Genomic DNA, 16,426 nt, shown 5'->3' on the forward strand with positions numbered 1-16,426 from the left:
TCTCCCCGACACAGAAACGCTCTATTCCTGCGGCGCGAGTCTCGTAGCCGCAGCATCCTAACTCATCATCAAACCTTCTCCCTTGTTACAAGCATCCCGTGGCGCGTTGCTTTTCGAAAAACTGCGCCGGAAAAGGCACTCCGTCCTTTGTCGCGAGCGTTGCCTCTCCCGAAGCATTGTGCGAGCGTGACTGGCAGGGAGGGGGGTGGCGAGTCCTGGGTAGTGCGCATGCGCGCCACTCGGGGTTGGTCGCGTTGCCTGCCGAGTCTTGGACCCGGCGTCGTCGGCAGTTATCGGCGAACCGCGATTCGATCCTCGTCGCTCCGAGCCGCGCCAGTGACGAGATGTAACGCGCCCGACGTCGTTCGCACACGAACACACGGCAGTCTAGAAACGTGGTGCGACTCCGTTCACCCTGTACACGCGTGTTGGCTCGCCAACTATTTCCCGTGGTGAGACGAAACCCTGGATTCCGAGGCATCTCGATAGTTCATCGCGGAGGTGTAGTGTGTGTTACGACGGATCCTTTCTATTTTCTTTTCTTTTTTCTTTTGCCGTGTTTTTTACATTGGTGACCAGGACATCGATACGACTCCCCAGAATCGTGTGGTGCAGTCGACAAGGCGACCAGCAGTTAGGTATGTCTATTCATGGTTACTCACGGTGATGGTGAACGTATACACGATCGCCCATGGAATTTCTATCGTGTTTTCGATATCCCGGATCGAAAAATTGACAAGACGTGCGGGAGATTGCTCATCGAAGGGGTTGGTCGGGGAAAAGCGTGACTGTAGATGACAGAGAATAGGTGTGATGTTCGAGTACCAGGTTTTTAAATGCACCCCAGGGGTCTACGAGTTTAGGAGTCGATTTGTTATCAAGCAGTCACAGAGTGCGCAATGATTAGCTCCGTTTCATCCATACAGACAATTGTTGCGAGCGTTCTTAATCAGGACGCTTAATTCCGCCGGCGGAATGGCTTTAACCTTCGCGTCGGTCCTTGAACTCGATCGAAACCAAGCATTGTTTACTCTCTCAATTCACGTACATTCCACCTAGGTCTGGTCTCGGTCTCCACCGAAACACTCGCCGAAATTTCTTCCAGCCACGAATTCGCTCATCCCCTCGGTCACACTCGACCGCACAAAAACAGACCCAACGTGCGTCATCGAGACACCTCTCTGTCCAAGGTGAAACATGCCGAGTCACGAAGACACCTGTGTTACCACGACGAGCCGTGGATCAAGCTCGTCGTTACTCCGAAAGGTCGTTGAACCTTGCCATCCAAGGCTAACTTGGGCATCGTAAACATCAGCTAACCTGTTCCTCCTGGAACACGCGTATTCTAGGAAGGGGAGGGATAATATCAGGTGGCCTTCGAACACTTACCGGTAGATTTACGCGGTCGGTAGCCGACACGTCGATTGCAGGCTCGTTAGCTCTGAACATTATTGTTCTAAGGGGAGCACTAATTATGAGGGGTGATATTTGCCGGTATTCCGTGGGAGAGAGCCGATGAACGCTAATGTTTCGAGCGTGTTCCTGGCGCCGCGTGTGCAGTCGAACGGGGGCGCATAGTTCGCGAGATATAGGCGAGTTGTGGCATCGGTATGGCTGATATTACCAGCCGGTAATGTACTGGCCGTCCCGTGCGCCGCGGCATTTCTCAAAACTTTGAAGCGGTCTGTGGTTACAGTTTGAATTGCTTCATTAGATCTTACTTGTACGGAACTAAAGCCATCCGGTTCAATCCCGATGCAACGTTTCCACCTCTTCCCGTCTTTCCCTGTCTGTCTGGCTGCCTCCCTTTGTTACATTTTCACCGGCATCGGTTTCGCTTTTCCAACGGCAAAGGGCTCTCCCCGTTCCTGCTTACCGGATCATGCACACTAGGTGTCCCTGGAAAGGAGGGTAAGGAGGGTCTTAGCAAGGGGTACATGGTGCGAACACCTGTCTTCCAGATTCGTTCCCGATGAATGCACACGTGACTTTGAATCGCACTTTTCGCCAGTTCGACGAACATTTTGATGCTTTACAGTCGTGCCAATTTTAATAAGAAATAGGAATGCAGGGATAAGGGGTTGCACCTTTTCATAATAACGCGTGGAATTTACTTATCCTTTGGTAGAAAATAAAAATAATAATTTATTTTTAAAATGTAAGAATTTTGCAAATTTACGATAGCTTGGAATTATTATTTTGGTTTTATTTGAATATATAGAAAATTAGGAATAATAGTAGCAAGATATAGCTATGCAAAATGATCGAAATTTTGAAATACTTTTAACATCGTGCAAAAATTTTAGGTTACAAAGGACGAAAGATGTTTCTCTCATTTCGAAGTTCATTTTCCATAAAACAAATCGTCCCTTTCGTATCAGTGATAACAAAGGTCCGTTACTGTGTTTGTCAGTGTGCGTGTAAGCGGAGGGGTGGAATTTAGAAAAATGTCGAAGTCCCTTTGACTGACTCGGAGATGGTGCACGGTAATCGGGCGACGTTTATTATTGGAACGAGACGGAAGGGAAATATGGAAACGGACCGTGAAGAAAGCTGGCTAACGTTTCCGGTCGCCGGAATGAACTTTCATTACGAATTCAGCTTTTCGAGCAATTTTCATGAGAACGCCACGAAAGGACCTCTTTCTCCCCTTTTACCCCCTCTCTTATCCTCGCCCTTTCAGCCGGCATTCGATGTAGCGTGAATGCTGATCGTACAGGCTACTCTCCGTGTGGCGAAATTAGTTCTTGAAAAAGATTAGCATTTATTAATATTCATCGCGAATTGTTCATTAGAAGCCATTCTTAAAACACTGGCATAGAAACCACCATTCGTACAGCCTGCGTTATCGACGTATTCTGGATCGTGTTCGCTTAATCCTCTGGCATGTTTTGTGCTGGTATCTAGATCTTGCTCGTTCCACTTGGCGTGTCTGGGGTGTTTCGAGTGATTGCCTTGATGCATCGGTTTTAATTGAATTTTTTTTAATGTAAGTTTCATATGCTTCGAGATATCTTCGATACAGGTGATCGTTTTGACGCTATGAAATAAGCGTGAATAATTTCTCGAGATATTTCTGTTGGCATTTTTAGCGTGGGATATTAACCCTTTGCACTATTTATTTATATTTTTTGGCTAGAGAAGAGTAGAAATTCAAAGATTCTCTACTAAAAAATTGACGATACTTTTTACAGCGTGGGATATTAACCCTTTGCACTATTTATTTATATTTTTTGGCTAGAGAGGAGTAGAAATTCAAAGATTCTCTACTAAAAAATTGACGATACTTTTTTGAGCAGTAAATAAATAATTGTATAATAATAGAATTGCAGAATTATTTGATTTCGATACTTCGCATACTGTTACGTTACATTAAATTTGCTATATTAATTAATATCGATCTTCCAAATTTTATGAAACCGTGACTGAAGGTTCCTTTTCGAGTGCAAAGGTTAATATATTTGATTATTTACTTTAAACTGCCACTCTCTGCTTATAACGTTTACTTTTAACCCTCTCTGATAACTCCCTCTCGGAGGTCAGAAGACAAGTGAAGTACGGAAGACCTGGGAGCCGTTAGGTTTACAGGACCCACATTAACTTAAAGTAACAATAAATGTCGCGATTACTTGTTACAATTTCCAAGAAATTTTGTTAAAGATTTTATATAAGATCGTGTGTGGGACGATTTAGGTGTTGATTGAAGAATACAAAAATTTAGAGGAGGATCTCTCTAGCTGAAAAATTGGCAGAACTATTTCTAAATCAATTCTGAAACATTTTGTAGATGATTTTATAAGATTCTATTCCAACCTGTAACATTCAAGAAGAAAATTTAATACTTCTTTATCTACTTTCATTTCTTCTCAGTTTTCCAATCCTTTTACCTAAATTATTTTTATTAACACTTTAATGGCTGCACGTTTAATTTATCAAACGTTGCCAGAGATAGGCAATATTTTTGAAAAATTAATTTAAAAAAACTCTATTTAAAATTCACGAAGCAATACAACATGTGCGAACATACATATAAAACAAGAAACAATCACAATTTAACAACACATTTAATAAATTATTAATCAGCAGTAGCATCACACACGTGTTGTGCGAGCGGCCATTAAAGTGTTAATATTTTGAGATACATTTTTGAAAGATTTTGTGAAAATTGTTGATCGAATAATTTTGTTAATGAAATCTAGTTGATTTAGATAAATTTTAAGCGTCTTTTATTCTTAATACGTCCAATTAAATATTTTCCAACAATTTTAGTCGAATTTTTCGATGAGGGCTGTAAAACATTTGAAGGAGGACAATATTCGGTTTATTCTTGTCATGGGTTGGAATGTATATACGTCGTTAATGGCAAACAGAGAGGTCAATACGCGAACTAATTGAAAAATAATTTGTTTTTCAATTCTGTATCGTTATTCGCGAAGCGGCGGTGTTTTAATTGGAATTGAAAAGTCGTCTGTGTTTCCATGCCATTAATTACTCGGCTTCCTTTGATTTGCTGTTCCCCATCTTCGATATTAATTTCCAATAAAAATGTTTGCACCGGGACACAAATATGTATTCTCGTAAAGTGTATCACTTCGTAATAGATTAATTCTCGTTCAATAAATACGTACAGGATATAACGTTAAACGTTTATACTGATCGGTCAATTCCACATGAAATCAACATTCGTTATACGAAATAGCACAATCGCTTTAATTTCAATTTTAAAGATCCCGAAGAAAATGGAATTTCACAGTTCATCGTATCTTACCTTCGGAAGTATTTTTCTTAATCCTGATCAAATTTATTGAATTCTTATAAATATTACTAATCATTGCAAATTCATTTAGCGAAGGTGCAGAAATTAAATTGAAACGTTAGCTTAAATTTAAATTGAATTCAAATTCAAATATTGAAATGGAAACTAAATCTGAAAAATTGAAGTCTAAAATAGCATAAATCGAATTGAACTTAGGTCAAAAACTGAACATCAATGTCTATTAACCCTTTGCACTCGACGATCTTTTGGCTAGAGAAGAATAGAAATTCAAAAATTCTCTACTAGAAAACTGACGACACTATTTGAGCAGTAAATAAAGAATTATATAATAACAGAATTGTAGAATTATTTCGATACCTCGCACACTGTTACATTACATTAAATTTGATACATTAACCCTTGAACTCGACGACATTTTTGTTAGAAAAAAATAGTAATTCGAAGACCTCCTGTCACAGAGTCGACGATATTTCTAAAATGGTGAATGAAGAATCATATGCAAATTAAGACGTAGAATTATTATTCTTCGACATTCCACGCATCGTTAGATAATTTTAAATTTGATATATTAATTAACGTCGATCTTTAGAATCTGATTAAATGGTGACTGAGAGTCACCTCTCGAGTGCAAAGGGTTAATGAATATCGATGTTCCAAATTTTATGAAACAATGACCGAAGTTCACCTCTCGAGTGCAAAAGGTTAACGATGAAATCACCTTATTCGATCCTCGTTTAAATAAAAGCTCGAACCTAGAAAATATAAAAGAAAAAGATACGTCGCAGAAGAACAGGACTCGAGTCAAAATTCCGTCAGTTCCATCTTCATTACTTGCCACCTTAAATTCTTCACCCCCTATGAAACTTCCGGGACACCTTCCGGCGAGGGTGATCAGCCGACGTGATATAAAACGCATAAAAATTACAATTCCTTACACGAGCCACCCCCGACCATTCTCTTCGCTCCACCAAAAAAAGGAAAAAAAGAAAGAATGAGGTTCTAAGGCCACAGGAATGACTAGAGCCGAAGGGTGGCGAGGGTGTTTCGCCGGCTGATTTACTCAGCGCGAGGTACCCGCCGTTCAATCTCCATTCGCCGGCACTTTTGAATAATAAATCCGCTAATAACAACGGGCCGGTATTAAATTCCGCGTAAACGAAGCAGCCGTACCCGCGAGTCGATACAACCTGCACCCCCCATCCCTCGCGCGCACCCACACGCGCGCACACGTGTACACACGTATCGGCTGCTAATTGAATACACCTCCGATCCGAACTTTAATAATATCAACAGTGATGCATACATTAAGCGACGGCTAAATTAACCAGCCGAGCGGTTTCTCCCTCTACGACTCCCGCGCGGACTCGTAACCGTCATTAACGTCCTTAATGAAAGAGGGTGGATCGCTAAATATGGATATTTAACCGCGGGGGTGCGTCTAAGTCGCAGAGGATCGTAGCGAGTGAAACGCGCGTGGAAAGAGACCAGGAATAAGGAGAGAGGGAGAGAGATAGATAGAAAGAGATTCATAGAGAAGAGTTGGCCTGTGTGGAGTGGTCTAGCAGCGGAAGAGAGGCTTGCAAGGGCAAAGAAAAGAGGAGGCGGAGAGAAATTTCGCGGGCCGAAGAGAAAGGCTTGGATTCCACCCCCTCCGGCCTCAGTCACCCTGTCCTCCTTCTGCTCGACCTTCCCCAAAACACCGGCCTCCCTCTGGTCTCCGGGGGTCAATGTCTGCAACCTTGCGACGGTGGCGCCATGCAATTGGGATCCTGCGCGTGCTACGGTGCTCGCCGGCCGGATGGATGACTTTATTCAACGGTTCGTATCTACGCCCCGAGAATCTCGCCGGTTGCACACCGAGCAGTGGGGGTACGATGGCGGGAATGAGGATTGTTGGCTGCTCTGATCGTCATAGAGATGTTTGCTATAGCCACGTCGCCGTTACCGTGCTCGTTTCATGCCACGGGAGTTCCACATTTTTCGGGAATTTGTGGACATTCGCGGGTGTTGAGTCGCGAAACGCGATTGTCGTGCCTGGGAATCGCTACTCCCGAGTCGTTTACCGTGTTAGGAGTTGAGGCAGTGCGTTCTATTTTCAGACTAGAGTGCGCCACTCCGGGGTAATTTATTTGACCAACGGTTCACTATTTCTCAACATTTTCTCCGTTTTCCAGCATCTTTCGAATCTGCTCTTTTCACGCCAATACGGGCAACCTTTAATCCTGGATTATGTGTAATATTTCGTTACGAATTATCTCAATTTGCTCCTTTCCGAATTTTCTTTCAGAGACTATTGTCACTATCGTCTTGCGATTTTGCGAAAAGAAAGGGGAAATAAAAATTCAAAATCTCACTGCTTTCGATTAATGTATCCTAGTTCACTTTAACCCTTTCGGTACTACTGCCGCCCAATGGCGGCAGCCATGAAACGTTCTCTAGGTACCACTGTCGCCTATTGACGGCATCCACGAAACGTCACCGATGACTGTCGCGGTCCGAATGAAAAGTTCAGTGTCAATCACGCTCGAGATTTCTATGAATACCGCAAAACACGTTTTCGTGGCTTTCAGTGCAACCACTCTTGTGGAAAACTTCCTCGTACCACGAATGTACAACCGCGGCCAACTCCTCCGTATCGAAAGGGTTAATCGCTGTACGAAATAAAGCATAGTGTGAGGAGTTTGCACTGCTAGACACGATCAAATAGAGAAATGCGAAATTAGTATAATAAATACGAATATATCAGTTTCCAATTATCAAATTATTCAATTATCCCAAACGTTGGCATTTTCACTGCCTTCGCTTACCGAACGGGAAACAGGTTTCGTATTTTCAGGTGTACGTACGCTATGGAAGAAAATACCTCTATATGCAAAGAAAAGAGAAAATGAACAGAGATGGAAAAAGCATCCGCATCATAAAATTTTACACGGTTGCTAAAAATTCAATGCGAAAGCCATGCTATAGCCCTCTCATGTTCCACTACAGGTGCGCGTGCGCAGTGTACATATGTATATACCAGGGGCAGGATTTGACTAGGTTATTTTGGTAGCCAGATTTCGACCCCCCTTCCATTCCTGTCCTCATCTTTCGCAGATTTCTTTCGTCGGAAATTTTCTGCATAATATATCCCAGCCCAGTCGCGGGGTCAATGTCTGCCGGCTCGGTTTCCGCTTCTCAGACACGAGACACCGGCGCGTATGTACGCGGGTGGATAAGTTACGTGGATCGCGAGATACACGAGGTGTCCGGTTTCTTGCAACGCTTTGTGCCAGACAACGATATCCGGCTGCGTGCTAGCAGTTTCACAAAAACCAGGAGAAACGACAGGTGAAACGTGGCTCTGCCTCGAATTAGGGCCGGAATCCCTGTTGGGAACGTGGCAACCACGGTGAAAGGGCCCCCGTGGGGTGGATTCTTGATGCAATCTGTACATTAGACGCCATGGAGACAAAATATTAATGGCCTGCTGGAGCAGCATTGGATTTGGAAACACTTTATATCAAACTTTCCACCAAGCAGAGTACCTCGAGTGACAAGTTTATGATAAATCGTCCCTCGTCCTAATTTTTCTCAACGAAAGAGTTACGAGCATCAGATTTATCCGGCGTATTTTTATTTCACACGTTAATCAGCGTTATTGCCAATTTCTGCTACGTTTTGGCCTAATGGAAACGTTCGAAAATTCCCACGCTGGTGGCATTATATTATATTTTATACCGTTCTTCAAGGGTCTTATGTGGTAATGGTTATCATAGATTTTGAATATATACGTGTTGATATAATAAAGGAGCGATCTAATGGATTCAGGTTATCGTGGTAAATAAGTATGAGGAAAATGCTCCTTTTTTGTAACAAATCCCTTAATTGTGGACCAATTGGAAATATTTTGGAGAGTTTTATTATTGCCTTAATTACAGATTTATCTCGAATATTTATCAAGTGCAGTTGTGGCTTAATGGCGACATTCGAAAATTCCCACGCTGGTGGCAATTTTCGGATATCGCTGTCAAGCCGCACTGCCACTTGATAACTACCGATAACTATTCGCAAGAAATCTCTAGTTAAGAATGATAAAGCTTTAATCGCAAATATCTCAAAAACCATCGAGTAGTTGCCGTTTTAATGATACATTTTCTCGAACCGGGTGACTAAATCCATAAACCCGCAAAGTTTCAACTAAATCTATGCCCCGAAGGACTTGCACTCTCCTTGTTAGTTCAGATTCGTCAAATTTATCTATATATTATTTTCCAAACTATTTCCAATTCGTCCACAATTAAATAATTTGTTACAAAAAGGCCATTTTTCGAAATTGGCCTTCTTCCCAATTATGTCACTTTTGAAGTGTATTCTTTATTATAGCTGTCGACTGTATAGGCTGTGGTAATGGTTAACGTAGATTTTGAATATATATGTGTCGATGTAATAAAGGAGCGACGTCTGTAAGAAAGGGACGAGTGGGACAAGTATGCATGGGATGCCAATATCTAATAGATTCAGGTTATCGTGATAAACGAGTATACGTGTAATGATCGAGGTGTTGCGCGAGCTGTGTATGTCATGTAACGTATGAAAGTAGAAAGAACAAACCAGAGAGATTGGGCTTAGGTCAGTTGCAATTGAATCGTAATAGTGAAAATAGGTGAGAGCATGTGATTGCGACGAATTAACCCTTTGCACTCGAGAGGCGTTCTTCAGTCGCCATTTAATCAAACTTCGAAGACTGATATTAATTAATACGTCAAATTTGAGATAATGAATGCGAGGTATCGAAATCAAATAATCCTACGTGTTAATTACTATACAATTTTCTATTCACTGCTCATAGAAATATCATCAGCTTTATAGCAGAAAATCTTTGAACTCCTACTTTTCTTTAGCCAAAAAATCGTCGAGTGCAAAGGGTTAATTAGATTTATACTTAATATTTGTGTTTGATCGCTTTTTGTAATTAAATAAGGAATTGTTCTTATTGTTATTGATATTTTGTTAACCACTAACAAGTTCTTGCTTCGTTACCGATGATAGAAGCACGACAGAAGTCATCAGGAAGGTTGGGATTTTTGCTTGTAGATTACGGTGTCGGGATTGTGATGCTATGATGAAAAGAAGGATGGGTAGGGAGGAGGTTGAGTGAAATGAGATGAAAGAAAAGAAGGCGTGTTTCGTCCATCCTATTTCAGCTAACGGTTTCATCAGGAAGACTCTCTACCGAGTCTGCGTCTTATTGTTAGGTGCTGACACGGTAATAGAGATCAGGTTGTTGAGTGTATTGGTATAAAAGGTATAATTAAGTGAAGACTTTCGAGAAATTTTTGGTCTGAATTTCTTAGGTGATGTATATAACGAGGTTACTATAGGACTATGCACGATTTATGATAGATTTAAGATTATTTTACAGTACCTGTCATATGTCACTGATCAGCTTTATTCTTAATCTTGTTTATGCCTCTTAAAATATGTTTGAATGGATTTAATTTTTAATTTAGTAGTGTTATTTAGCCTTAGGCCTATTGAAATACACAAAATGGCTGATTTCAGACTTGCTGATTCGACAATTACCTGAAAGCATGCAAGATGCTTATGGTAAAATCAATATTAATTTCTGACGACAGAGATGTAATTATGGTGTGTTTACAAGATTTCTTTTATTGTATCGCATTAATTATTCCTATTTATGGGTACATATTGTAATTCTAGTTTTATTTATACAACTTCCATTTTAGAACCCAAGAGAATTTTCAAAAGATTATTTCTGTTTAAACTTCAATAGCCCAAAATGCTACTGGCTACATTATCATATCTTCCCAGAGTAAGTGATTACGAGAAAGCTCACCTTACTTTTTTTCCACGAAAAAAGAATTTATTCCAAAATAATAGTAATCTTTTTATCAGAAACAACTGATCAAATGAACTTACAATTAGCCTCAGATCTAGTAAACTGCACAAAATGGCTGATTTCAAACTTCCTGGTTTGACAATTATTCCAAAGTGTGTAAAATGCTAATGATAAAATTAATGTTAATTTTTAATGACAGAGACGTAATTATAGTGTATCCACTAGATTTCTTTCATTGTACCACATTAATTATTCCTATTTACATGTACTATAGCTAGGTACGTATTGTAATTCTAGCATTATTTATACAACCTCCGTTTTAAAATCTTCCATCTTTTCAAATCTCTTCTCAAGAGATTGTCAAGAGAATCTTCGAAATTTAATAAGCCCAAATGCTACTGGATAAATGATCATACCTTCCCAGAGTAAGTGACTACGAGGAGGCTCGCTTTACAGCAACTTTTCAATGAAAAGAGAATTTCTTCCAAAATAATAATCCTCTCTTTAACAGAGACAACTGATCAACTGAATTTTCTCGTGTCTACATAGCCAATAAACGCGTGATTACTCCATTGCTCACCTTTGACACAGAGTTGAACAGTCAGCATAGATCGTTAATCTCCTTTTCAAGCAGCTAAAAGCGAAACTTATCCAATCTATGTCTATGCTTCAAAATGACTCTGTCTCAAAGCCAGGGTACGGGTTAATGAACAGGTGGTCACGTTATCCTCGAATCGTGATACCGATCGAAGGGAACGAATCGAGATTATAGGGTGTTTTGTCACGCGTGCGTAGACCGGAATAGCAGTCGTGTTGCGTATGGATGACTTGCCGTTTACGTTTTACACGATCCGGAAAGTGCAGTATTATCGTAATCCAGAGAGACGGCTGGTGCAAAGTGCAAATTGGCCTGGATCGTAATCTCTCTGCCGTTAGGATTGGTCACGGTTGTACAGCAGGGTGTACGGTGTCAAGTATTTTCAGAATCGGTGAAAACGTTTCGTTGCTGATAGATCGGAAATGCACGATTCCAACAATTCCTTTTCCCGATAATTCGACTATATGGATGTTAGCTAACCTTTTGACCCTGTTTTTCGACTGAGCTTCTTTAGCTCCATTGCCGTCGCGTCGAACAATTTCTCATGCTTCATGAGATATTCAGAGCCAAATTGTATCATCGCTTTTGTCATCCATGCGATTATTTTTGAGTTTCCAAGAATTGCTATAACGGACTTTCAATTTTCCACAATTGCCTAGACCAGTAGAAAATAGAAGTACTTATTCAGCGAACTAAATTAAATCTGCAATCGGTGTAGATTTGGACTAGGTCGGGGTTCAGTTTGGTCCAAGTTTCGGTTTAACTCTTCTTCAGTCTGGAGTCAGGTAATTGTTAAGCTGTGTTTACATTGATTCTAGCTACTTTTTCCTTAGTATTGCCTTAAGCAGTTAGGGAAGCGGATAGCTCTGTATTGTAAGAACGCTTTGAAATAAAACCTCTGCTTTATCATTGTATAGCTCCTTGAACTAGTGTAACTTTAACCCAGGGAGCGTAATCAAATAGTGTAACCTTGTTCCAAGAAGTTCCTTCACGCGACCATAAATAGCATGTTCAAGTATTAGATGCAAACTTTCTCTACATGATTTAATAGTTTCATTAAAGAACAAACATCACCTCAACATCTCTCAGATATTAAATCATCCATAGACAACAACTGCTTCATAAAAGAACCCGAAATTTACAATAGTAAGAAGCTTACACAGTCGACAACTATAACAAAGAATACACTTCGAAAGTGACATAATTATTTATTTATTTATTTATTTATAATTAACGGGTAACCCATTAATGTACATTTGTAGATTTAACAAGTTCAATACGAAGGACATTACATGTATAAAATGTTACATATCAAGTACGAATGAAGAAGTGACAGTATAAATTAGCATATTTAGACAATAGTTTGACCGATCCAGTGAAGAAATTTTGGATTTAGTTTTATTAGTGCGAATGTGAATATGTGAGGTCGAGTGATGGCACAAATGTAGATATGCATGTTCTTGGAAGTGCGAATGGAAGATCTAGAATGCGTGGTATTGCACAATTCTTATAGGTCAGAGCCAATATGTTGTGAGGAGAGTCAGTTCGTCACCAATGACCACCGTGGCGTCACAGGAAAAACAGTGGCCGGTCATATATGACCAACGTGGTAGTCAAAGTGTTAACGTAGATTTTGAATATATATGTGCTGATATAATAAAGCAGCGATGTCTGTAAGAAAGGGACGAGTGGGACAAGTATGCATGGGATGCCAATATCTAATAGATTCAGGTTATCGTGATAAACGAGTATACGTGTAATGATCGAGGTGTTGTGCGAACTGTGTATGTCATGTAACGCATGAAAGTAGAAAGAACAAACCAGAGAGATTGGGCATAGGTCAGTTGTAATTGAGTCGTAATAGTGAAAATAGGTGTGAGCATGTGATTGCGACGAATTAACCCTTTGCACTCGAGAGACGTTCTTCAGTCGCCATTTAATAAAATTTCGAAGACTGATATTAATTAATATGTCAAATTTAAGATAATGAATGCGAGGTATCGAAATCAAATAATCCTACGTGTTAATTACTATACAATTTTCTATTCACTGCTCATAGAAATATCGTCAGCTTTATAGCAGAAAATCTTTGAACTCCTACTTTTCTTTAGCCAAAAAATCGTCGAGTGCAAAGGGTTAATTATATTTATACTTAATATTTGTGTTTGATCATTTTTCGTAATTAAATAAAAAATTGTTCTTATTGTTATTGATATTTCATCCACCACTAACATCTTAAGGGGGTATTCTTCTAATCCAATTTTAAAAAATCAATTTCTTTCTTTTACATTTTCTCAAAGTATACGTTTTCGAAAATGTTTTGGTAAAAGGATTTATTCGAATTCGTAAAATTGGCGAGTTTATAGATGTTTGAAGTGGTGCTTTCATCCATCACTGACATAAGCTTCTTACTGATGTACATTTAAAACCCTTTGCACTCGAGAGGTGCCCTTCAGTCGCCGTTTGATAAAACTTCGAAGCTCGATATTAATTAATATATCAAATTTAAAACACTGTAACAGTGTGCAAGGTATCGAAATTAAATAATTCTACGTGTTAATTGGTATACAATTTCTTATTTACTGCTCAAAAAATATTATCAGCTTCATAGCAGAAAATGTTTCATCTCGTACCCTTCTTTAGCCGAAAAATCGTCGAACGCAAAGGGTTAACAAGAAAAGATACGTTTCAACATAGGACATCTGAAAACGACTTGAGCTATTTGCCTATTGGTCGTTCTTCCAAAGAGCTCTTCAGTTTCTCTCCCCATCACGAGCATTCCGGCAGACACCAACTGCAAGTCAGATTAATCAAATCCAAATGACTCGAGATCAAGTAGCTCGACTTCACAAACAGCAATTCCAGCAAATCTATCTGAACTATAAACCGACTCGAATCCATCTAACTCGGCTAATCCGGACTGAGCTTTTAACAGCCTTGAAACTAAAGTCTCAGATATCGACACTTACTCTCTACGGTTTCAAACGTCAGCCTCGTCGGGGATCATAAACTATTGTTAAACGCGGGGATGTTTCGCGAGGGGAAAATTCTGCCGACAAGCTCCTTTGGGCGCACCTACAAAGCAGCTACGTCGGAATGCAAGTAGGTAACTGACGATGAGAGGGTCCGACCTCTCGCGAGATTCCTGTGTCAATCAGTCAACCGGAATTCGAGAGCGGAAGATTTTTCATCCCTTCTCAATCTCTCTCCCCATCTCTCTCTCTCTCTCTCTTTCAACGTCTTTCTCGTCGCTCGAAAATCTCAACTGTTGCGTCCGTTGGATGGAAAACGCGGACCCCTGCGAAACCCAATTACCAGGGACCGGCGCACGATCGGCCCGGCTCTTTGAACTCGCGCACAGCCAGCCGTCGATTAATTCCGCGTTTTTCTCCCCCCGTAGCCGTCGTTCGATGGTTAATCGATCGCCAAGGAGAGCATGGAAAGTGAATTTTTGTCGAACAGACGGTGGATACGATTTTCGAAAATCCGTCGCTCGGTTCGAGGCCTCGAGCACTTAGCAGCGCGTGGGAAAGTGTTTCACTGGCACTCGTTGCTAGGGGTTTTGAGTTTGGCAGTGTTTCTTGTGGAAAAAATTGCTTAGGCAATTAACGTTTCGAGCCGAGGCACTGGAAATTTGGAACGAGTGCTTTCGCCGCTTTTCTTTTGGAAAGAGGCACCTGCAATTAAGGTTTTGGATCGAGGCTGTAGTTCGTTCAAGACCTGGAATTGGGGTTTGCGCGTTGTTAATTTCAAGATTTTTATTCGCAAAAATTATTTGGGAAATTTTTTAATTGGGCACTGGTGCTTGTGCAAATGCGATTATTTTAAATTCTAAAAAGTGCTTCTTTAAACAGTGCCATTAACTATGAATTATTGAGCTTGAAGTTTTACAATGAGCTGAATTTTGAAATATTAATAAACTTATAAATATTTGTGTACACTAACCAATAAGATGTTATAAAATTACAAAAATTTGCGAGAGAAAAATTATGTAAATATGTTGATACTACTTCTGTTTTTAATATTTGGTTTTGGAAAGTGGATCTCGGTCTTAAATTCCTTAGAATAAAAAGGCGAAGAATGTACGAAAAATAAATAAACGAAATTCATAAGCTTAACTAACATCGCGAATATAAGTTTCCTCGTTTTTTCTTTTTTTTTCTTCTCTTTTCGTACTCTAATGTTTGTAAAGAAAGAAGAAAGACTATGGGGATTAATTTTTTAGTGAAAGGGGTGGGTCAAGAGCGGAGAGATCTCTGAAAGCCTCTAATTGGATGAAATTGAAAAGTTTACGGGCGAAATTAAGCGCGGAACTGAAGCGCATGTAGGCATAAAAATTTCTTTTCATAGCTCGAATTTTGAAACCGTATTGAGCAGTGTAGATTTATTTCGGCCATTGAAACTATCGGTAGATTTATTTCCACCATCGATGTTGCTATCCACCTCGTAAATTTTATCGCTTTGAGTCCATACGGCAGAAAAAAAGCTAAAAGTATTAAATTTGACGATCAAACTGTTCAAAGCTCCACGTCACAGCTCGCTACACTTTGCATAAGAAGAGATCTCTTTTTTTTATATATGTTTCACCCTCAAAGTATTTCGACTACGTGTCGTTCGATAAACAGTTCCGACAAAAAAAAAATTTATCGAGTTTCGATTCGATATTTTTTAACTTAATAAACTAAAATGTGTCGTAAATTTTAGTATATTGCAGTAAATTCCAAATTTCTTCGCGTTTTCCCTTTTTATTTGATTTTCTTTCGATGTGAGTAACTTTCGAATAATTAGTGGATAAAATAAAGTAACTTAAACTAACCTGAAATAAATAAAAAATCAAGATCTTAGCAATTGACAGTGAATTAACTAGTGAGGAGGTGTATTTTTGGTCAAAGAAGTCATGGAAAAATTATAAAATTGGTCAAATTTGGGGAGAAAATCTAAAAAATTTTCTTGAGAGATCCAAAGAAATCTGATACTAAAACTATGGCTAATCCAGCTTACCAGGGCCTTGCTATAATAACCAAGCTGGAAAGTGAACTAAGCCCAGTATCAGTTCTGTTCTTTCTTTCGTGCTAGGTAAGGCTCATCTTCTGAATTTTTAATCAGATCAATTTATAAACTTCATCGAGATCTTCCTTTACTTCTCTTCTTCTTTTTGCAATATGGGAGGCACAATGTTGACACTGAAAATATAGAGCGCGTAGAAATT

At 39.8% G+C, this 16,426-nt stretch overlaps 1 protein-coding gene across 1 annotated transcript in view; it reads left to right on the plus strand.

Moving 5' to 3' along the window:
* The first annotated feature begins 307 nt into the window (after nt 1–307).
* Nucleotides 308–16,426, plus strand: part of LOC108548288 (uncharacterized) — a 601,332-nt gene continuing 585,213 nt past the window's right edge. The window contains exon 1 of the mRNA XM_017901144.1: nt 308–638. The gene's annotated coding sequence lies outside the window, so the exon portion shown is untranslated. The remainder of the gene's footprint in view (nt 639–16,426) is intronic.

The sequence above is a fragment of the Eufriesea mexicana genome, unplaced genomic scaffold, assembly GCF_001483705.2.
Source record: "Eufriesea mexicana isolate 0111107269 unplaced genomic scaffold, ASM148370v2 scaffold1482, whole genome shotgun sequence".
NCBI lineage: Eukaryota > Metazoa > Arthropoda > Insecta > Hymenoptera > Apidae > Eufriesea > Eufriesea mexicana.